The following is a 24,678-nucleotide window of genomic DNA, read 5'->3' as shown; positions in this document are numbered from 1 at the left end:
TATATATTCCATGTATACAAAATTCTCAAAAGCATCCATTAATCTGCAGTAGAAGAAAGTAAGTCAAAAGCAGAAGAAAGTTGGAATGAGTTATGATGAGGTACGGGGATGAATTAGGGGTGAGACACATGTTCCTTACTTTGTAGTGATGGTTTTGTAGTGAAGTCATGTCAAAACTTATCAAATTTTTCAAATTGTACACTCAATGTAAATTTTAATGAATGACAATTATGCCTCCATACAATTTGTTAAGAAAGACAGAAAACAGATGATGCAATTAAGACATTAAAAAAATTTGGCTTAATTATCATGTAGGATACAGCATTCATTAAATTAAAAACACATTTATTCAAAACACACATAGAACATGTATAAGAATTTAACACAAGAAATTTCAAAGATTTTCCAAGTTTAACATCACATCAAACTCTCTTAAAAAAAAAAAGGAGAAACTCAAAACTCAAACAAAACAACAAAAATAAAATAAATTAAAACTATCTTTCACATTTTTTTAAAAAAACCTGTAAGTTGCCTGCCTAATATGTATTGGGCATTGTGATGAGTTAACTATATGCATTATCTACTATTTTAAGTTGTCTATTATAAAATTCTGACATACATACTATTAGCATGGTAAATATTCTGGAACTTAGTAGTCATGTTTTTAATATTTTTTTTTTCCTTTTCATCTTATCTCCCAACCACTTTATATATTTCCTTATTATCATTATTAGTATTACCACCCTTAACTAAGGAGAAATTTGAGATACCAATGGAGTTTTCAAAGTTTATTTATTGAATCACCTTTGACTAAAATGATTATAAAACAGCTGGGCAGGTAGCAGGGTTCTCTAGAACCCCAGAGACTTGGGAGGCTGAGGCACAGGAATGCAAGTTTGAAGCCAGCCTCAACAATTATCAAGGCCTTCAGCACCATAGTGAAAAAAATAAGAACTGGGAATGTAGCTCAGTGGTAAATTTCCCCTGGATTAAATCCCCTGTATTTTTTAACATGATTATAAAAGTATAGGTGATTATTATTTGATTATTTTTCTTCTGTTTCTCATCACAAAAGCAAAACTAGTTGCTCAAAAATAAATTTTTCTGTCATAAAGAGGGTTTCAAGTGTATTTTAGAGCTATGTCTATTCTAGAAAACCTAAGCATATTTAAAGAAAATATGTGATAATATTTTGTATTGCCTAAAAGTTTCTACATGTATCTTAGTTATTGTAGAGTCCACATGAGCTTTTTATATGCATGTCAACAACTCAGTTTCAGAATTTATGAGGGAAAAAAACCTGAAAAATGTTGTATTTAAATATGGAAAAAACCTAAAAAGTTATCATTTTCAGTATTGAAAAGGTACACAAGGTTTATATTCACCTTCTTCAGCATGACAGTTATGAAAGATTTCTAAAGCACACCTATGTTGTTCCCAATCTTCACTGGTATTATAGAACACAGCAGGAAGTATAAAATATTGTCTTTGCCCTTAACAACTTTATATTTATATAAGAACAAATAAAAGAGAATTTTCTAGTTTTGTAAAAAAAATAATAAGAATGAAATAGGAAAAAATGTATCTACATTTAATAAATTTCTCCAAAGAAAAATAACAATTCAGGTCTGAAATCTTCCTTTAACTGTTGAGAATTGAGCTGGATCCTAATGTAAGTTTAGATAGATAAGGAAGAAGAAAGAAGTTGTTCGAAGGGGGAAATAAAAGTAAAAATAGAAGAAAATGAAGCCATGAATAAAGCTGTCAGCACAGAGCTATTGTAATTTGTTGGAAGTGGTACAAATATGGTCTTATGGTACACATGCAAACATTTATGAAGCAACATCAGGCGCAGAACTAGGACTTGATAGACTTGGTAAGGGGAGTTATTGACAGTTCTTAGGAAGAAGATGTGTTGCTTGGCAGGATGAAGTTATTGACTGTTGTTCACCTAATATCCATTTCATTGATCCTTTTAAGAAGATTCCCATAAGTTCTGGGAGTGGAGAATGTTCATGACTAAAAATGTTACATTTCCCAGCTTCCCTACTGATGGACGTAAGAATATGACTCCTTTCTGGCTAATGGAATGGAAGCAGGCGCTGTTGAGGGAGCTTTGGTAATGCAGGAGACCAACACCTCCAAGCTCACTTCAGAGAGCTAATGACGCTATGGGAGAATAGAAGAAGCATGCAACTAGACTACTTGTTATGGCCAACATTGAAATGGTAAATAAAGGCAGAGGTGACTGGAGGGAAAAATAATATCTGTATGAAGAGAAAAATGGAGAATGAAAGACGGGGCACCCCAAAAACAGAGCAAGAAAGTGCTAAGGACATAGAAATAAAGAATAGAAAGATGCATAATTTGTGCTGTCATTTCAGAAAGCAAATGATCTTCCCAGGTTTGGGTTTTGAAAACGTGTCATAATAGCTATAATATTTGAAAATATATAGAAGATTATCAAAAAAAAGAAAGATTTGTAGTAACCAAGAGAAACAGAAAGCATGTGTGAAATAATAGCTTTTTTGTCCCACCTTATAGCTTATGGAATGTAAAATGAATTGTCCACATAATAAAAAGTACTGTTTCTCTTTGAATCAAGCACTAACTTCTACTAATTTGGGGGCACTACTTGTAAAAAACAAAATTCAGAGAAGTGTGTGTGTGTGTGTATGTGTGTGTGTATATATATATATATATATATATATGTATGTGTATGTGTATATGCACATATATCTGTATATATATATTTTTTTTAAGATAACTTGGACATTAGCTCACATTGTTCTATTGGGCAGACTGACCAATTAGAAAAGTTTATTGTGTCCATTTAGCTTAATTCTTATAAATGTTTTAATTTCTCACATGTGAAATACTATAAATATAAGTTTATGCATGCATATCCATGTGTAAATGAATGCATTTGTGTACAAATGTATGTGTGTATCTGAATTGAAAAGTTTACTCTGACGCTTTGATTGATAGAGACATGCATGCTAACTGCAGCAGTGTTTAAAATGGCATTAAAATAAATAAGGAATTGTTCTGAGTTCAGTATGAATATCATGCATAAATGAAATGTTGATTCCCTGTATGAAGATGAAGCTGCTTCCTACACATTGCAGCCAACCTATTCTGAATAAGTTAAACAAAGTAAAAAAGTGTATGTTTTACAGACAAATGTGTTCCCCTTTTGTTTTATTCTTACTTTTTCCCCCCTGAACATAAAATTTAAACAAATAAGAAAGGAACTCTCTCACAGATATCCCTAAGACTTCAGTATAGAATTGAGCCATGCTCTACAGCCTATAAATGAATTGCTTCTGAATGTGAAACTTGAACTATGCATATGCTTATGTTTTATTGCTACCTTTTGTCCTAGGGAAGGGGAAATATTTAATGGCTCTCTAGCCTGAACATTTCTCCTTCAAAACTGATTTTTTTCAAAGAATATTTACTGGCCACTTATTATGTGTAAAGAACTGGTCTATATAATGAAAATTCTAAGAGAACAGTGATCCTTGGCATTAGCTCCTTACCTTACCTAACCCAAGAAAAATATTGCCACTCACACCTGGTACAAAATTAAACTCAAAAGTACAATTCTGCTGTGTGCCTTTCACTATCCTAGGGCAAAATTTCAAATAATTTCATTTTTCATAAAAAGAGATCAGCTTCAATTTAACAAGCAGTGTAACTCGACAAAATAGAGGAAGGTAAGAAGAAAAGGAATGAAAAAGAGAGGAATGGAATAGAGGGAGGAAGGAAGAGAGGGAGAAAGGAGCAATGAGTTAGTCTGGTTATTTTTAGTAGGAACCATACTCTTCAGAACTTTTTTATCTGAACAGACTGAAACAAAAGGAAACAGAAGAGAGATGTTCAGGGGATAAATGAACAATCTCTTAGTTATAAACTGTATTTGGCTGATGAAAAGTAAAAGGGGAATTTAGGGTAAATAAGTCTCAAAACCTCTTAGACTAATTTTGTCTTGGAATGAGAACAGAATAGCAAATATGATCAAATCCTACTTAATCACAGAATTATATTTCCTTTATGTGAGGTCTTGTGATATGACAAATGAAATAAGTCTCCATTTCTTTTCCTTGTCTGAGAATAATTTTGAAGACTCCTAGAGATGCTGGCTTTTGTTTCCTACATAATCATGTGAACCTTCTTTTCCACCAACACAAAGGCTATAGCTGTCTATTTTCCTTTCAGCCATCCTATGTTGCTTCTCCCCACCCCTGGGTCTATTTGTCAAAGTTTTTATAGAAAAAGAAAAATATTGTTAATATTGTTATAAAAGAACTTAGTCAAAGGCTTGCTAAGCAGTTGTTTTGAAAAAAAAACTTGCTTCAATATTTTGAAATGTTAAGTATTTATTACATTTGAGGAAGCATGAAAGGATTTCAGGGGAAAAGTGATTAAGGATAGAAGTTAGTGCCTTTTAATAGAAATTTAAAAAGTAGATTTAGAGGAAGTCCCAGCTCTGAAGTTTTCAAGTTGTTAAAAGATCTCAGACAGGGCAACATTTATATCTCCATAACACGTGAATTTGTTTTATGTAATTTCACAGACCATCAGGAATGAAAGTCAAGTTCAAGAGACACTTGGATCATACCAAAATGGAATATACCACAATATAAATGAGGCAAATATTGATGCATTCTGTACAGCCAACTAAAACTGAGATGAGATCCTGGGTCCTCAATGTAGAATCCACTAACCCCTGGAGGCACTTAGGACCTTTTCCAGGGGAGGTGCAGGGTCAAACTATTTTCATAAAAAATTAAGATGATTTTTAACTTTGCATTAACAATGGCACTAGTAATACAAAAATAGTAGTGAAAATGGTGATTCCTTCATGTGAAAAAAGAAAGCGATGCTAAAGTGTAATAGAATTATTCTCTACCACATAATTGTAGGCTGCAGGGAAGGGGGCATATTTCCCTTAAGAATAGCCAGAAAAAAAGTAGTAAAGAATATAAATTTATTAACTCCTGAGTATATATTTATTTTTTGTCTGCATGTGAAAATAGATGTCATCAAAGTGCTCATGCAGTATAAGAACACCATGATTATCAACAACAAAAACAACAATAACAAACAAACAAAAAAACACTTGTGCTATGTAGTTTGCATTGCAATCTGAAATAACCACTCTTTTTTTTAATGGAATGACATTTTGGAAGATTTTGAAAAATCAGGTGTACAATTTCTCAAACATGAGCTGTGAGAGCTTGTAATTTCAAAGAAAACAATTGATAGTAATTTTTTAATCATTTATCATATTTAAGCTTTAAAACAAAACTAAAATTTTTGAAAAGTTTTATCTGCCACCATAGACCAAAGATTCCTAATACATAATGACTTTTCTGATGGAATAAATAAATTTATCAATATTTAGCAGATCAATAAAGCTTAATAAACCAATATTTCTCAAATAACTATTACATAATATTATAAAATTAGGCATTTATTTAAAAGCAAAATATATCAAAGAATTTAATGAAATGATAAGCAAAGCTAATCATTAGGAGGATTCATATTCCCCTTTGCATCCAATGTTTAATACAATATAATTTGTTATGTTTTGACATAATATTAAAATTCACACACACAAACACAGACACACACACACGTATACTCCTCTGTCCAACAGTCCAAAAGTTTAGGAAAATACCTCTCCCTTTTCTAACATATTTATTTGATATTGCACATATTTGAGTGAAGGTAGTTTTTGTCCATATACTTCAACAAAGAAAGATATCATGCAGTTTAATGGCAATGTCAGATCTGAGAATTCTGGTATCTTCTATAAGCCACACAGTAATAAGTTTGCAGAAAATGTAAAATGAGGCCACTCTTATGATTATTTTCTCTTGGTATTGAAAATATAGTTACTTTTTGTACAAAACAAATTATTTAAGAAAATATACTCTCAGTTTATGCATTTGTAAATGAATGAATAAGTAAGTAGTTTAAATATTAATCATTTTAAAGTTTTATTAAAGTAAACATCAATAGATGTAGCACTCATATAAACAGAAGCTCTTTGAGTTCTGTTCATATTTTTTTTAAATGTAAGTGGTATCCAGGGTCCAAAAGTTTAAGAATGTTACTGTAGTCAATTAAAGTATTTTGGTGGCAAGGAAAGTAGACAAGCTTCAGAATTTGGCAAACTTGGAGGCAAACCCAAACTCCATTATTTAATTAAATTGTCCTCGGAAAAATAACTTTTCAGTACCTATGTTTAATTGGAATTTAAGCAAACATGAAAATATTTCCAATATAAAGGTTTTATAAGAATTACAAATAATCAAAATAATGTGTGTGTCACAGAAACTAGTACATTGTAGATTTTTAAATAATAATGCGTATTGTTAACATATACTTTCTAGACCCCAGGTTAAATATGACTGTAGATATAGGCATAAAATTACAAAAAGTAAAGATATAAACTACTTTTATTTTGATTCTCTTAAATCTTCGTATTGTCCTTATGTTTGGAATGTGAAAATTGCTTTGACCTTGCCAGACTGACAAAAATGAGATGTGTTTCTTAAGAAGTACATTAAAATTGAGGGTATTAATTCAGAAATTTAGTAGTACAAATGACAAAAAAATTACTACCATTTCTACCAATCTATCATCTGTAAAGTTTCAAATATTTGTTGTGTAGTGATGTGCATGACTAAAGTATAAAATCAGCATATATCCCAAATCATGGTAGACTTGGGGCACTGAGAGTTCTCACTCAAGCCTGAAGAGCAGTTTCTGTCCCATGACCAAGTACTGATGAAGACACTAAGAACAAAAATAAATAAATAAATAAATAAATAAATGTGTCTGGAAAATGCAAGGAGCTAAAGCCATAATTTTCTTTTGTTAATCTGTTCCCAAGAATGTACTTCCCTTATTTACTTCTTAGGATAAAATTGTCAAGAGTTCCTGACCATGGCACTCCACATTCAGTCATCTAACAAAGGCTGTCATCCTCCATGAAATCTACTTTACCTTGAATTCTGCCCTCTCAGTGGTTTTGAAAGCACAATCTTGGTCATGTGACCCATTTGTACAACACCCTATCACCTGTGCCCAGCAGCACCAAAGTCCCCCACAGTCTGGTCACACTTATTTCATGAACCCTTCTTCCATCATGTACTTTCCAGAATATCCTCTACTGAAGTGGAAGTGCTTTTGAGTCCTTTCAAGGCTGTGCCCTCTACTTTTTCTGAAAACTGGCATATACTTTTCCATCTACTTAATGTCCATCTTCCACCACTGAATTTTCTGATATAAGACAACTACTAAGTCTTCCCTACGTGATCTTCTATGATATCCATCTTTCTCCATAGATTCCCTGTTCTCTAGTCTCTCATTGTAGTACATACGGATGATTTTTATAGCATACGTGTCTACATATCATTTGATTATTATTTGCAAAATTTATCTATCATCCAATCTATGATGTCCGTGTTTAGGGTGCCAGTATCACTTATCTTGACTAATGCCCATAGCCTCCTAATTGGTCTCCATGCATTCATTCTTGGGTCCATTTTATCTATTTCTTACTCAGTAGACAGACTGTTCTTTCTATATTTTCCTCAAGCAACTAACCAGCTCAAGACTCAAGTGGTTTCCATTTTATTATAACCCAGATTTATTACCATGGGCTGACCATCCACACACAATCTGACCTCTGCCCATTTATTTAATCTTAGCAAAATGCTATTTTGCCATGTTCATTCTATTCCGGGCATGCAGAACTTCTTTTTGCTTCTTTGAACATCCAAAGTCCTTTCTTTCTCAGGGAAGAACACTACTACTATTTTTCTGCTGTAACATTTGTTTTTCCCAATTTTCACACAGCCACTCCTTCTCATTCTTAATGTCCCAGTTTAAATGTTAGGTCCTTAGGAAGGCTCTTCAGCCTTCAAGCCCCCTTGTTTGATGCTTTCATTTTACATGCTGAAAATCAATTTAAAATATTTTAAAAAATATTATTTCAATTTATTTGTATTATATGTCTTTCCAACTGAAATTTGACCTCCATAAGGTTGGGAAATATGTATGCCAACAGGATTATAGTGCCTGACTCTATTGTATTACCAATACCTATATAGGGCCTGACTCAAAACTCAGTAAATAGTTTGTTGATCAAATTGTACTAAAGTTGTATTCATTGGCAGAATTTCACTTTTAGTCAATAAGCTCAAGGTCTCCTAAGGGGTATAATTAAAGCCTGAAAAACTATACTAAGTGTTCCACATCCTGAATTTATGAAGTTAATTTTTTTCCTTTAAAAAAGTTTTGAAATGTTGAGACTCTTTAACATATATTACAAGAAATCTCTAATAGTGTGGGTGCTACTAATAAATATAAACCTTGAGAAAAATCTACTGATGATGTATTAAATATGTATATATTTTATATAAATATATATAAATAAATATATATAAATAAATAAATAAATATATATATATATTGATTGATTGTGTGTTACTGATATATAAATAGATACCATTGATTTGGTTTCTATGGGTCAAATACTTCTCCAGTATGTCATCTTTTTCCAGTATTTGTAGCTACTATTGCAACAGCCAGTTCTGTATGGGTATCTTAATCCATATTTTGCTGCTATAACAGAATACCCGAGACTGGACACTTTATAAAGAACATCCATTTTTATCTCATAGTTCTGGAGGTTCAGAAGTCCAATATCAGGTTGCTGGCACCTGGAGAGTAGACAGCTGAACCTTCCCATTTATGACAGCACCAATCCTACCTTCTTAAAGATCCCACATCTTAATATTGTTGCAATGGTAATTAAATTTCAACATGAGTCTTGGAGAGGAAAAAATATTCAAGCTACAGCAGTGGGCTCTGACCACTTTCACAAAGGCAAACTTGAGAGCTTCTTGCCTCAGAGAGCTATGTGCAGACTCCCCTCCTACCNTTTTTTTTTTAAATCATGACCTGTATACTGTTGTGGAGTTATTCAAACCATCCTGATTCTCCTTGATCATGTATTCCTTTGGAAAAATATCCAAGTCTCTTCAATACATCAGATGTTACTATGGGAAATCTGATACCACCTATACATTACGTGTCACCACCACAGCCTTACCTGTCTTCACAATCCTGAGAAAGTCATTTCTCCCAAAAGTTACAACAACCTAAATCGCATAAGTTCAGACTCACCTCAGTCAATTCTTAACCCAGAGTCATGAAAATGACCACACTTGAGACAGGGCTTTTGCATTGCTGCTGAAGACTAAAATCTGGAGTCTCACCTGACTTTTGCAATGGCACAGCAAAAGTATGTGAAATGGATTCATATGCCACTACACATGTGGATGAGTCAGTGACCAATAGAAGTTAGTAATCTGGGGGGTCAAGTCTTCTCTCCTTGACGTAGGGACTTACTGACCTGGAACAAACAATGGTTTATTGGGACTTGGAAGACAATTTCACAAAATAGAGCAGGGATCTTTGCTTAATAAAAGGAAGATGTGAGGACCATAAAACAACTATGTGTCCCTCCTCCCTTTGGTCATTTTCATTTGCTTCTGTTCTGTTTCTTTGGAATTTTTTTCTACTGAAGTATTGCAGTGGCTCATTATTGTTCGCCTGGATCTTTACTTTCTGGGTAACCTGTGAAAACAGACAGTCTGTTCTTTGGAACTTCCCTAAACTCATATTACTTCAGTAAACATCATCTTCAACAGCTCTGCTTTTGTTCTACTTAAATGTAGAAAAGAGTCACAAAGCTTGATGTCAAGATGAGAGTTCTTCACTTAGAGTGAAACCAAGGAAATTTTCTTGCTCACATACTTGATCCTTGGAATAGACATTTATATTATGCTGAATTCGAATGAAGACACTATGTAGACTATAAAAGTACTGCAGAATTCTTGACAAAGGATATGTTCTATATTCATTTGATATGTTAACCTCTTTCATAAGGTTAACATATCAAATGAATATGGACTATTTCTACCTATATCAGTAGTCTTTCCTATCTGAATACAATACCTTGTCAGTTCCAAGTTCAGCTCTAAAAAGGATAAAAAGGATAAACACATTAAAATATATACAATGATTTAATTAAAAAGTTTTGACCTTCTACTATATGATGGGCACTCTACTGAGCCCTGAATATGCAGTGCAGAATGAAGTAGGTATAATTCATATTCTCATTGAAATTATAGCTAATAGAAAAGGAATGCTGTGTACTTCAAGTTGGGGGAACTTCTCAAGAGGTTTAATGTCCTATTGTCCCACTATTATAAAAGTGTATTATTTTACTTCAATCTCCATTTCTTTTTCATGAAGACATTAGTAGTCTTTCATTGGATTTTTTAAAAATAAACAAAATAAGGAAGCCAAGCAGATTAACCCTACCCAGAGGCATTACTATAACCTTCAAAGGGAAATCAAATATTGTCTGACCCATCACACACTCAGAATGAAAAAATGTGGTTATGTGGTTAAATTTATAATTTATTTGTGCCACAGAATTATTTTAGCAATAAATATGATATTAGAGTTGTAAATCTGAAAAGTTCCCCAAAGTCTTGGTTACCAACCTGAAATACGGTTTGGAGGTGGCAGATCCTTCAGAAGATGGAGCCTGGTGGAAGGTCATTAGGGACATGTTCTCAAAGGAAATGTTGGGGTTTGGGTTGCTTCCTCTATCTCTTTGCTTCTTGGCTTTTCTCCTTGGTGTTCTGCCTCACCACAGGCCCCAAAGCAACTAAGACAAACAACCATGAACTGAAACCTCTGAAGCTGTGATCCCAAATAAACCTTTTTTCCTTAACAGTTGAGTTTCTTAGGTATTTTGTCATAGCAATGGAAAACTGACTAGCACACACAGCTAGATAAATCATATGACATCATAGAGACTTGGAGAAAAGACTGGCAGAACTTTTCATCTCTTTTATAGCTAATGGTAATTCTCAAACACTACCAGACAACTTGTTCAACCTAGCCATTACCTGAAAATTGTGCCTTGTAAGTAGTTTTCCATTCATCTTTCATTAATTCAAAACTTCTAAAGCACCAAGTAACTTTTGAATTGGATGAGATGTTAAAGTAAGTATATGGCATCTGAGGCATTCAAGGTGGTTAGACTTGTCGTAGTAAATGTAAACCATGACTCTGAAATATAGTGGGCTACTGTACTCACAAAATATAGTAAGACAACTTCTCACCATACAACCTGACAAAGATTTGCACAGTGAGATCCAGCCATGGTAAATATGCAAGAAGCTGGTAGCACTTATTCAATACTAAAATATTAGTGGTAAAGAAAAAACACAAGTCCAACATACATTTCTTCAGTATTTTAATCTCTAATATACCCCCATCTATACCTTCAGATAAAGACCCACCTTTGTCATAACAAAGTAATTAAAAAAAAAAAACACTTTTAAGCTATTGAGAAAGCTGTTAAGTTAAACTTTTAAAAACTCATGTCAGCTCATCATTTATTGGCAAAATATATACATATTTAAAATTTACATATCATTTGAAAATTGCTAAAATATAAAATATTTAATGCAGTTTCTTCTCTATGACATAGTTATAGTCATGTATATTTAATGTAACAAAATCCAATTAAACACAAGAAAGACATATAGGTTTACTACTATTGGTTTCAAGAGATAGCAAGGACCTCATCTGGAAATTACTAAGAGGAAAAATTTAGAAAAACAGTGGTCCACCATATATATCTAGAATTGAAGTCTCATCAGATAGAGAGAGTTAAGTGTGATTTTTGACTCTGTATAACATTGAACCACAAATGAGGTGAACATCAAGTCCCTATTGTTCATCCTCAATATGCTGCAAGGTGTAGGGAAATTATTGTACTTTAAAAGAAAAAGAAAACAGGTTACATTTCTTAGAATTTCTGCAAGAATCACTATTCAACATTCATATTTCCTTACTGTACAGCCACAGCTCAAGGTAGGCTCCCCAGAGAGACAATGCAAAAATATGCATAAGCTTATAGGGCCGCTGAGGTAGTCTTGAGAGAGATGAGAGAAAGAGAGAAAAACTCTTTTTAGAGTAGTGGATGTACTTCTCAGTTGGAAAACTAGACATCTCTGTCCAAAGGCAACAACCCACCAGTCAGTACGACATTGTGCCAAATAAAGAAATAGATACAAGAAGGATTAGGAGACATGGCAAAGTACAAATATGAGGAAAGAGTTAAGAGGGTGGGAGGGTGGTCAAAGAGATTAAGAGGATGAGCTCAACAAGCCCTTACTTCTTCAGAAAGATGGAGAAAGAAAAAATTGCTGACTTCCCAATTTTTGAATGAACTTTGGGAATAGACATAAAATTATGAATGTTCTGCTTCATTACTTTAATATCATTCCAACTAAGGAACCAGGAATTACAAGACTTGGACTTGGGAAATAGGATGAGTTGTCTAAGTAGTTTTTCATTCATTTACAAAACGAGTAGGGTACATTCATGGAGCCAATATTTACTGAGCATTTTATGTGTCGTAGGCATTATTATAGGTACTTAGAAGACACGAGGAAACAAAATAAAAGGCTCTGTTCTTTGCCATTTGTACTGTAGCAAAAGGGGAAGAAAATAGTGAACATGATACATATACTATGTAGTGTATCAAAAGGTAACAAATGCTAATGTTCATCAGAAGCATTTTATAGATAGAATCCCTCACCTTAATTACTCTTTCCTCTTCAGCTGGTGATTTTGATTTTGCTTAGAAACCAAAAAGCCCATCACTCCAAACTCTGCCCTCCTGAGGTAGTCATAAAACCATTGTATCTGGGGCTAAGCAACCCCAGGGATTAACTAGCTGTACAATCTGCAACTAGAGAGAGTTCACTGGTTGTTAATTGAGGATAAAGAAGAGAAGAAGGAATGATTCATGATTATCTACCACACAGCTTGATTTGGGAGGCAAAGAAGGCTACAGGACTGACAGAGTTTTAGGAAGACTAAGCACACATGACTCAAACTGGCAGGACCTCAGTGACCTGCCTTCTTATCCAATATCTACTCGTGGCTAGAATAATTAAAACCCAGGAGAGAGCCAGCAGGATGGATAATAGGACTTGGTAATGACCCTCTTTGTTTCAACAAATTCATATAGCAGTTCCTGAATTTTAAAAAGTACTGTGCAAATCGATTTGTTAGCTGATAAAAAGTGAATAGTAATTAGTTTATAATAAAATGGCCCATTTCCATGCCGGCTGGTGTGATGTAGTGGGGGAGGGATAATAGGATTTCTGAGGACAAACTCACTCAGGTAAAGCTTCTATTGGATCACCTCAGTAAAGTTATTAAAGCTCATTTTACCAGAAGAGCCAGTGTCACAGATCTCACCACAAATATTTATTCTTTGGAGTAAAATTCTTCTACCAAAGCTCTTGAATTCCCTATCCTATAGATACTAATAGGCCCCTGATACATCATTGTAAATTTGTTTCTGTTATCCCTTCGTTCTGTGATTAGAGTCCCAGAGAGTTCTGCTTTGGAGTCGACACAAGTTTGTAGGATGCTGTAGGGAAACAGCTAATAATCATGAGAACTAACTGTGATGGGCTTCTGGAAATCTCTGATGCCAAAAAAGTAATCACAAGGGTAGACAGGCTTGTGAGAGCAGGGGAAAGTAGATTGTATTATTTTCTACTTTTATAGGTAAAAACAGTGAGGTTCAAAGAGGACAAGTTCAAAGTTCTTCAGTTAACTAGTGCAAGAGCACAATTTAAACCCAGTGGGTTATGATATCCTTAACCCAATCAGTGAACCAATCCCCTGACAGGGATTATCTGAGTGGTAATTGAAGGCAGGTAGGAGGTAGGTGATTTGGGTGTACCTTAGGGGTATACATTTTGTCTCTGGAGGATGGTCTCTCTCTCTCTCTCTCTCTCTCTCTCTCTCTCTCTGCTTCCTGCAGCCATATTCCTGGCTGCTTTCCTCTGCTATCCATTCCCACCATGATTTTCTGCTTCAACCCAGGCCCCAAGGAATGGTGCACCCATGTATGGGCTGAGACCTCTTGAAACCATGAGCCCTAAAATAAACTTTTCCTTATCTAATTGTTCTTGTCAGGTCTTTGGTCACAAAAATAACTGACAAAAACACTTGGTAATAAAGGATTACATGAATTCAAAATTAATATACCTAAACCTAAATAAGACTTAAGAAAGCATTCTGAATCATAATAAAACTTAGCGGGGTTATACCATTTGAACTTTTTTTCAAGATATTGGAAGGATTTGGAGAGGATGATCAGCAATGTACTCTAGAGAAAGAGCCATACATATTTTATTAAACAATTATCTTAAACATAAGTACGTATTATAAATTGTGACTGTAACACGTTAGGGTTGCTCCAGTGACCTACTGGGACCTGAGAACTTGGCAGCAGCTCTTCGGAAGAGAATGCTGTCTGTGGAAAGACAGTTGTGTCCAGGAGATGTGACAGTGACCAGCAGAATTTATGTTGCTTAGCAATATCTACAGAGCTCCAAGCAGAAAGTTGGCAAGGAGTGAGCATGTTGAAACATAGCGGAAGTCACAACGGTCCACTTACTTCTGTGGAAGCCACGTGGTTCTCGGTAGCATGGCAGGCTGTATGGCAATGTTGGTGTGGCCTTGAGGATACAGAATAACTGGGAGACAATTGACAGCCTTGTCTATGAGCACATGAGAGAAGGGTGGTGGGTTTCTGTAAGTATCTGATGCCAGGAATGTGATTGCATTTGTCGTCACCAGCTGGTAAGATCAGGCAAAGACAGATTACACATGACTCACATACCGATGACATCAGATTCATGTACTAAAGGGAGCACCTGTCATGAATAGAGGACATTTGTTTCCTTGGGCCACTGTTAAATGTTACTTCTTTCACTTCCCTTTATTGTACTTTTATCCCTGGCCACTCAGTTCTCTAAGCATTGTTTCTTTAGTTTTCCCATCACTCCACTTCCACTGTCACTGGCTTTAGTGACTCAAATATTTCTTCTCTTATTGCTTTGTAATATACTTACCATGTTTATAAAGGGGGAAATATTATTTTCAAATTTGTAGAGAGCCAATACCTTCATTTCTGCTTTTTCTGCATGAAGTAGGAAATTATCTGACGCTGTCAAAAACAAACAAAAAAATTTAGAGATTATCTTTAGATTATCTTTATGTTTAGTTTCCAGACATGCTCATATCTCTGCCCCTTGGATGGACTTACCATGAAAGGACCTCACTCATTAAGCAGAACTAGTTTCCATTGAACTATAAACATCTACCCCTCAATGAACATCCACCATCTGCATTGGTCAGTTTCTGAATCTCCTTTTTTAAATTGTCCAGAGCAGTAATTGAGCTGTAAGTCAACGCTCTCATTTTGAGCAAAGACTAAGGTTCTCTCAAAAGACTTAAAACAGCAGTAGGCACACGGAAGCTCTGAGGTTAGTGTCTGTTCATGAGATGACTTGGACAAAAGGCCACAACATAGTTCCTGCTAACATAATTTCTTACTATATGAAAGACAACATGTATATATGCATGTATATATATACATATATATGTATATATATAATATTTTGAAGCATTTTCAAATAAAACCAATTTCTTGACTATTCATAGATATGTGTGATATAAGAAAATAGATACTAGTTCATCTTTATAGAAAAAAATAGGTAGCTAGTTTTTTAAACAATGATAGAAATAACAATTGTAGTTCTCTGTCCACACAATGCATTACAGGTAGAATTTTGGCTGATTTTCATTTTTAAAGGGAGCCACATCTTCTCTTTGCAGATTTTCCTGATTTGAATGGCAAGTTGGAAACCCTGAAAAATAATATGGCGAACTAAAAAAAAAAAATGGGGAGATTACCAGTGAAGTCTTCAAAGAAACAGGTATAAATATTTAATATAGATAATTATGCAAACAAGGTTTTCATATCCTAAGTTTTAATAAAATTAGGTTTAACAAAATTCTCTAGGGATCAAGCCCTAAGGAGTTTATCAAGATGAGCATTCAAATGAGGAAAATTGAGCTTAGGGCTAAATTGATTTAAGGGTGAAAATGCAGTGACTAGCAGGGATCTGTCAGAAAGAGATGGACTTATTTTTGAAAAAAAAATAGAGCATCTGCACACATTTGGAAAAGTTTTTTTTTTTTTTTTTTTTTTTTTTAAGCCTGGAGATAAACTTCAACCATGTTAATAAAATGGGCCAACTTAAAGCATGAGTGAAAAGAGAAAGAAGAAAACATGTGTCTATTTATTCCAACCAAGAAATGTTTATACTGAGGACTCAAGTGTAACATAGAAATGTTTTGACAGAATCCAGGTCAAATGTATGATGATAAGGTCAGCTATGCTAGGGAAAATTAAAACCGTCTCTCTGGCTGATCCTTGAACCCTGCAAAAAATTTTATATGTGAATTTTAGCTCTCTAACATATCACCAAACTAGTACTCTAGCTTTAAATGAGAATGTTTGAATAGATGGATTCTACAATGCTCTTCTAATCTCATATGCAAAACATTAAAACATGTATTCTTGAATATTAATTTCAACATAAAAATAAATAAAAACTAAATGGAGAAGTCATTTTCTTATTGCAATAAGTTATTAAATACAAGTTATGTATCCTAGAAAACCCTTCACTATTGACTATTTTGTCTAGCATGGAAAACAAACTAACATAGCCCAGAATTGCCATGTGTTCCATGATTTTTGTTCCTCATTTCCCAGCTTTCTTCTTCTCAACTTGCACCCTTTCATTAGTCATACTAAATTATGTAAAATTCTTCTAACAAGACTAGCTATTTCAGGAGGACATTCCTTTGGATAGTTTTATACCGTGTTAAAAACATCCCTTTCTCTTGCTTTCTCTAATATCAAGATTGAGTTGGAAATTCAGTTTAAACCTCCCCCAAGAGTCTTTCTTTGGTTTTGATAGCTGTGGGCAGGCGGCCTTCCCTTTGCCTAGGATCACTGTGCATGGAAGTGTCATGGCATACCCTACTCCCTATCTAGGATCCATACTGGTTTGTGTCTTTGGTACTCCATTTTAGTATTAACTTCTAAGGACACGTGTGTTGCTTTATTCTCAGAACTCTTGTGCTGTGTACAACAAAGTCTTGCTCCTGTGGTACTAAGTAAAAAATTGGTAAGTCAAAGAATGAATATGATTGGAGAAAAAAAAGTCTAATTGAGAAGAAAATTCTGCTTTTGAAATTTATTTTGGTAGTGAGGCCTTTGACTTGGACCTACGTTAGTTTAAGAATAATAGTATCAGAAAACACAGCAAAAGGAGAGACTACTTAATGTAAACTGAATTTATCCTATAAATAAGAGAATTCAGTGCAACAGGAAGAAAAACTCACCTAAGCAAGATTGAAGTCGGTCAAAAATCTAATATTTCTCTAGAAAGGTTGGAGAAGGATAGAAACATGCACAGAGAGAAAATACAAGTGAATCAAAAAACTTTGCTAGAGAATCTGATGTTTTTTGGCAACAAAAATATGTTGCACAATTATTTTTAGTTTGTATAATATATATTTATGTGTGCACATATATGTGTGTGTATATATACATACATACATATATGTATGTATGTATATATAATGCCAAAAGGAATCCAATGAAACTGGCATAAATTTTAATTTTTCAATAGGATATCAAAATTAATATCACCAAAAAAATTAACTTTGCAACTCCATCTACCAATTTAGTGGTGGAAACCAGAATCTAAACATTTGATTCTGACACCCAGTACATATTCCTTTATTTTCTCCACATCCTCTCATCAGAGAGAGCTCCAGAAACCTCAGAAAGGAATTATTTATTCCACCACAAATAAAATAAAATAAGATAAAATAGATAAACAAAGCAAAGGTCAGGGCTTCAATCCTATTTAATCAGAAAAGATCTTTTTAGCTAGGATTAGGGAATTTTCATTTTAATTGAATTGAATTCATACTTCTTGACGTCAAATATGTGACCATAGGAAACACAAATGTAACTGAAAAAAAAAGGGTTAAAACAAAGCTTTTATATGTGTTGGCTGTGGTGTCAAAAAGGCATTTTTTTTTTTTTAATAGTTGGCCTTATGTGAAATAAACATAATAGTAATAGTGTCTTCCTCTGGCCACAAGGTGGAGCTCAAGAACCCTTCACTCAAAGATTTGTCTGGTTCAAGAACAGTAGGTGAGAAGGAAGAGGGTGAGAACATCCAGATGGAGCAGTCAAGCTCACAGGGTTGCCTCCTGATTGAGTTTAGGTGTGTTTGGCTCTAGCATTAGGAAAATTCTTCTTTCCCATGGCTTTTCTCTTCAGTGTACTCTGTCTTTTGTTTTTCTTTCAATACCATTGTAAGTGCTAAAATCTAGTGGGCTATAGTCTAATCCACTAGCCATCTACCTCAGAGAACCCTAAGGCACTAGTTAAATTGCACATTCTTGAAACCAATCTCACATCTTCTGAATTGGTTTTTCTGGGCTTGAAGTCATGGAAAATGTATTTCACAAGGCACTCCCCATCTCCTCTGCAGCCAGTAAATCAGATTTACAATTAACTGGAAGAAACACTGATCCGAAGAGAGACAAAATAGGCAGCTCTGGTACTTGAAGTTGAGAGTTTTGTGTCTTAGTGTGGTCCAGCCCAGTTCCCCACAGACTACACAGATATTTGGGGCAAAAGACCCCAGCTATTTAGAATTTCTTTAGCTTCTATTTCTAGGTGTTTAACTTCCTCAGAGACTTAATGACTCTTGCTATAATGAGTAGCTAATTGGCCATTAATACCCTGGAACCTGCCCCCCAAATCATACCAATGCAACTAATTCTGAGATTCACCTCTTATTCCTTTTTTGCTTAATCACAGGAGAGTTATAGGGATCAAGGATAATATATTTGGGATTAGTTTATGTTATTCCAGGTAGCTCAAACAGGTCCAAGTTCATTCAACTAATTTGATGACCTTTGAAATGTAATCTGCTTCAATAAGAAGTCAAAATGCTCCTTAACACAAGGATGCCAGTTTTAGTATTCCTCAAGGAGTAGGCGCTAAATCATATTAATAGAAGACATATGCTTTATGCATAGGATTATTTGTGCTTCTATGGGGAGAAAATGAACACTCACTTAAGTAAAGTATTTTTAACAAACTTCTTTCCAAAGTGACTTCAGTCATGTTCCATGAAGGAATCAAGGATTGTCCAACTCCTTCTGCTGATGGGTGAAATCACCCATACTAGTCTCCATAGTCTCCAAAGTCATTGCAAACTTGAGAAAGGATCAAGAGATTGTTTCAAAGAAGTGGAGCACCGACTTTTTCAAATGCTAAGGAAAATAAAACGAATAAGCAAACATACAATCAAAAACCAGGAAAAAAAAAAGGTGAGCATTAGTGTGGGCCATCATCCTTCTGATATTTGAAACTTCCAGCCTCCCTATTCTCTGGTTTAATGAAACAAATGAGATAAAGGTGATTCTAAATCCTGTGACATCTACCTGAACTGCCATTTTCAAAGCAGGAAGAACCTCCACTGTCATTCATATTTTGGTTCTGAACAGGCCTGTATTCAAGTTATCTGGAAGCTTCCTGATCCGTAAGGTATTCTGGCCAACATAGGGCACAAGGGAAATAGCTCTTCTTTTAGGTTTGCAAGTTGTCAGAAACCATAAGAACAATTTTCCCAATTCTCCTTTCAATAGAGCACTGGTTTCCAAACTTTAGAGTGCCTCAGGATCTTCTGGAGGACTTGTTAAAACACAGATCACTGGGCCCCATGCCCAGAGTTTCTGATTCACTGAGGGCTGGAAAATTTGAATTTCTACTACCTCCCATCTTCTGCTGCTGCCAGTCTACAAACTACACTTTGAGACTGTGGAATAGAGTAACTAGGAAGAAGACCTGCAAACCCAAAGCAGAGGCTCTGCCAAAGCCAAGTTCCACAAAAAAAAAAAGAAAAATTGAGTTTCAAAGGCATTTTTGCTAATCTTTATAAATTCATACAGCTGTCTTTCATGATAGTCTTATTATTTTAATTTGTTAATATATACTTTATGCTCGGTATTATTCCAAGGAGGACTTTATTGGTTTCATTTCCTTTGATCATCACACCAATCCTATGATGCACACACTATTATTTTTTTACAGAGGAGGAAACAGGGATTTTACAGATGAAACAAGACATTACACAAGTGAGGAAACTGAAGCACAAAATCTTATCTGCCTTCCTCCAAGTTGCAGTTACTAGAAAGGAAACCAGAGTACAAACCCAGGTCTCTGCTACTCTAAATCATACCTAAGACATGCACTCAGCTGGGCATCAGGAGATCAAAGTTCTTAACCTGAAAAATTAATTATTAAAAATAAAGAGGTGACAAGGGATGAAGCTTAGTGTCATAACGCCTCATTAACCAATCATAAGAATTAGGGAGGGCAAAGCATTGAACTCTCTCACTGGTGATATGGCATATGCAGCACTTGCATAACCACTACCATGGAACAATTTGGAAAATAAATTTCTATGCATTATAAAAATATATACTTATAAGTGCATATTTTTCATATAATGCATATTTACATAAATGCATATATAGTTTGCATACATGCATTGGTATTAAATTAGATGATTTTTAAAAATGAAACTCCTCAGAACATTCCTATATTGCCCCCATGTAACTCCACATACAGTTCCTGGCTTTCCAGGTATAATTTTGATAGTTTAATTGAACTCCTTTATCATTCCTTAAATGACTAAGCCACAGGACAAGAATTGATTCATCAAACACAGCTCTACTGCATGTGCCCTGGCACTTTCTTCTGTTTTCTATAATTTTATTCTATATATGTTTACCATTACTGTAATAGTTCTTATAAAATTTGCAGAAACGCTACATGTTTTTTCCAGCTCTGAGTTTCTTCATCGTTTCAGCTTTTCTTCAGATCCTTGTCACTATGTTAGTTTTCCTTGAGCACCCTTTTCAAATGCCATGATCCTCTTGGAAAATGATAATCGTTTCCTAATACATTTTACAAAAGATATTTGGGTGTGGTGCAGAGGCAATCCTTAAAATTCCTTCAGTGCTTTGCTTTTCTAATGATTTTTTTTTCCTCCAAGCAACACAAGTGTACTGTGTTTCCCAGCATCCCTTAAGGTGAGATCTTTCCACATGATCAGGCAGTGAAATATATGGACATCTGTCCCTGGCCTGGCTCTTTAGAACTCCTTCCATTCTTCCATGCTCATTTGCTTAACTAATACTCAAAGAAATGCAAAAGATCTAGTAAAAGCTTGAGCAGAAAGATATCATAATACTAACACAGGGCAAAAGACATCCACTTCCAGAAATAAACTTGGTTCCTCAAGGGTTCCTAAACAACTGAGCTCACTATCACTTTTGCCTCTACTATTGTTTCTTCCCCAAGGAATCACCTCTTCCCTCAGTATTCCACATGCTTTCCATGGCTCAAATGCTAATTTGATACACCTCTCCTCCATGAAATCTTCCTAGATGTTTTTAAGCCAATTTGATTCTGCTATTCATTTCCTCCATTAATTTTTTTTTCAGCAAATGTAAATGATCCATCATGAACTAATTTGTGAGCACCCAAAAATCAGTAAGACCAATGACTCATGTCATTAAGCTTGCTATACAGTAGCTCAGATAATGAAATGAAGAAAGAGCGAAAAATATCATGATATGGATGTGCACTGTTTTTATGATAGCATGCAAGATGTGTGCCTAATCTAGTCAGACAGCACTGTTCAGAGTGTCATGTCACATGATCTCAGCGACTGAGTCCAGATCTGTGAGTAGGTATTGACCAGGTAACATGCAGTTGAAGCAAAAGATATACACATATAAATGAACAACATGTTCAAAGCCAAGGATGGTAGAACAGTACCTACGACCAGAGCATAGTGTGAGAAGGGTTGGTGGGGTGTCAGGAAGTGTGTGTGAACTCTGATTTAGTGCTTTGGCAATGACTGTAATTTTCCAGGAATCATGCCAAACTCCAGGGATATAAAAATAATTAAAACCCTATTTCTTCCCCCTATGACTTTATTTATAGTCTAATTAGAGAGAGACATATAATCACAGTAGAATATAGAAATGAAATAATCATTTTATTTTATTTTGCTTTATTTTTATGCTGTGGTACTATGGTGACTCAGAGGGGACAGGAGTGGTGGAAAGTAGACACAATTAGAAAAAAGAGATCACAGAACATGTCAACCCTGAGCAAATTATTTTAAAAAGCAGGGATTTCAGGAGGGTCAGGAGTAGAAAATATTCCAGGCAAAGAGGACATGATAGTATAGAGATAGGGATATAGAAACATGACACACATTAGATTGGTAGCAATTTTCTCAGAGGCTGGCTCACTGTGAAAAGTGAGCATAGAAGGACATGAGCCAGACAGATAGGTGGTGACCAAGTTCACAATGGATAGTAAATTTTACCAAAAGTGTTTGGAAGAAATTCTTCTATCCATACAAAGCCAAGAAAGGACTACATACAGAAGAGTGATATAAATTGATTTGCATTTCAGAAAGATCTTTTTTGATAGCAGAGTACAGAATGAAGAACAGAAAGATGATCTGGAAAAGGCACATTTCACACCTTATTATGCTCTCATTTGCATTATTTTTGGTATAAGGTTTCTACGTCCTGTCTTCTAAACTTCATGTTAAGCTCTCTAAAGACAGGAGATACTGAGATACTGACACTTCTTCTTCTTCTTTTTTTTTTTTTCTGCAACCACAGAGCACAAAGTAAGGCACCTATTTTTTCAGTGAAATGATGCTGATTAAATGTTTGATTAAACTTAACTTTGAGTCTAGACCCCTGCTGAGTGGAGAGAGATTTCATTGCTACCCTGCAGGAGAGAAGCAGCTGTATACTCCTGCCTTGAATAGATATCTTAACCTGTCCAGAAAGAGGAAATAACTACATCCGTACCAGGGAGGTGTTGGGAAGTTTAATTAGCCAGTGTTTATAATCTTCTTTGAAGCTGAAAAGTGCTAATTATGTTTTTCCCACTTTAAGACTCTGAGTCACATGGACCATATCTTAAGAGCTTCTGAGTTAGAAAAGTTTTTACCTTCAAAAATTGAGCTCAGTAGCTCTTGCAAACCCGTGTTCTAATAAGAAAGCTTTATAGTGGATGAAGTCACTCTAGAAACTTGGAGTTGCGAGATTCACAGGTTACTTTTTTGAGAAAACAGACTGTTAACATCAGTACATCAGAAAGAGCCACCCAGAGAGCCCTATTCCATGAGATTTCCCATTTCCCTAAGAATCTTTTCTTAGATTACCTCTGCTACCCCTTTGATGGATTCAGGACCATAATTCCTATGCAGTTCAAGCACAGATCCTCTTAATCCTCCATATCTGAGCATGAATGGGAAATTGAATAGAAAATATACTAAAGAGAGCTAGATCTAGAAGCAATTGGCATGTTAATTGAAAAGAATCTTGTGGGAAGCCATTGTCCTTACATGGTACCAGTTTTTATGAGTGACATCTGGCCTTATCACTGGAGTCCTCAAACCTGTTTTAGCCCTTCAAATAATAAAAAATACAACCATTAAACGGATACACCAAAGTTTCCCTTTATCTATCAGCGTCCCATTGTGAGAATTTTTATTTCTATTTTGAAATACCATTCTTCCCTCCCCCAATGATTTACACTAGGGACATTAATTTTCTACAAAGGAAAACTCATTCCCTATGATGAGGTAGATGGCCTTACCATATTACTTCAATATGCTAAATATTTAAGAACATAACCAGTAAACTCCAGATTTATGTAAAAGACTCACATGATGGGTATCAGGTTGCAAGGTATATAGTCAGTGGATTAAATATTTTGGAAGCTGCCTAGAGCAACCCTGTGGTTATTTGTGTTCAAAAGCATAGCATCTGGAAGTGGCCTTTAATGGACATGAATGCCCACCTGTTGGAGACCATACCCTAAGGGGACCAATAACTATAGATGGCATTAATGGTATCTACCAATCATCAAACATCAGTTATGTTCTAAGCACTATACATCTGCTTTGCATTTAGCATCCCGTTTCATTCTCTTAACAACTCTTTGGACTAGGTATTATCTGAAATTTAAAAAGCATGAAACTAAAAAGTAAAGTGGGTAATAAACTTGTTCAAGATAACTAATTTCCTAAGTCATCTGTTTAGATCAAACGTCTGGTCACTTAAGCAGTCCAGCTATGCTTCTCAAATTAGTCATCCAACAATAATATTCTGGAAGTGCACACTGCTGCAGATCATCACAAATTATCTCCCTAGACTCAGTTTAATTTAATGATACACAGTGGAATTGCATGAAAATTTTACCTAAACACTTCAGATAAAGCATGATACTTCAGAATTGGCATACTTGGGGCAGAATTTTTCTAATTACATACCTTAACCCACTTTGGGGTCTTGTTCCTCTCTCCTCTGCCATTACTATATTTGGGTGAAAGTTTATGGATTCGAATGCTCTTCTACAATGCATACTTAAGTTTATTCCAAACATAATTAGCCAAAACTGCTTTTTTGCCATATTTTTGCATTCCAAAAAAATTGCTGGGGTGTTGTATAGGAGAAGTCAGACAATTATAACTTCACACTATCCTAGATTGGAGAATATTA

This window comes from Marmota marmota, unplaced genomic scaffold (genome assembly GCF_001458135.2).
Source record: "Marmota marmota marmota unplaced genomic scaffold, marMar, whole genome shotgun sequence".
NCBI classification, from domain to species: Eukaryota; Metazoa; Chordata; class Mammalia; order Rodentia; family Sciuridae; genus Marmota; species Marmota marmota.
This window is presented reverse-complemented; position numbering follows the sequence as displayed.